Below are 632 nucleotides of genomic sequence, written 5' to 3'. Positions count from 1 at the left end.
TCAATTGCATTACGCATTATTGCAATAATTTCTATCGTTACATTTAATTCTAATTGTTTAGTAGCTTTTCTGCTGCTATCGACCCTACATTTTTTTTTTTTTTTTCGTGGAGGTAGGCCGACTCTATGTGATGAACAATTGGCAACCAAACGGTGGCTCTCCCTCTACATTCGACGGATAATGTGTACAGGTATTTAATGTAATTTTTTAGCAATTTGTTTTTGTAATTCATCCAAAGCGATATATTATGAGATTAAATTAATCACTCAATAAGTATTAACATTAGATTGTTTCCTCGATATGGCCATGGTGGTCATCAGTGACTGGAGTGCCTCAAATGTTTAGAATAATTAAAATAAAATAAATGTTGTCAACTAAATGTTTTGAACGTTATAGCTAGCTAGACATTATCTTCAATTGAAAAAAAAAAATTATAAAGCATAATACTATATATACTATGTTTAAAATGTATTTTCTTGTGGCCACCTGACAGCAACCTGTAAATCTGGCGCGACAGTGAACGGTGTTAAATATGTTAAGAAAAAGTTGGTATTTAAATCGCTTGGTTGCCCCGACTCACGTTTCATGCTTATCTTTTATTCGCCGTCCTCGTCTACATTCGGCAAACTACA

The sequence above is a fragment of the Habropoda laboriosa genome, unplaced genomic scaffold (genome assembly GCF_001263275.1).
Source record: "Habropoda laboriosa isolate 0110345459 unplaced genomic scaffold, ASM126327v1 scaffold101, whole genome shotgun sequence".
Classification (NCBI taxonomy): domain Eukaryota; kingdom Metazoa; phylum Arthropoda; class Insecta; order Hymenoptera; family Apidae; genus Habropoda; species Habropoda laboriosa.
Note: the sequence above shows the minus strand (reverse complement) of the source record.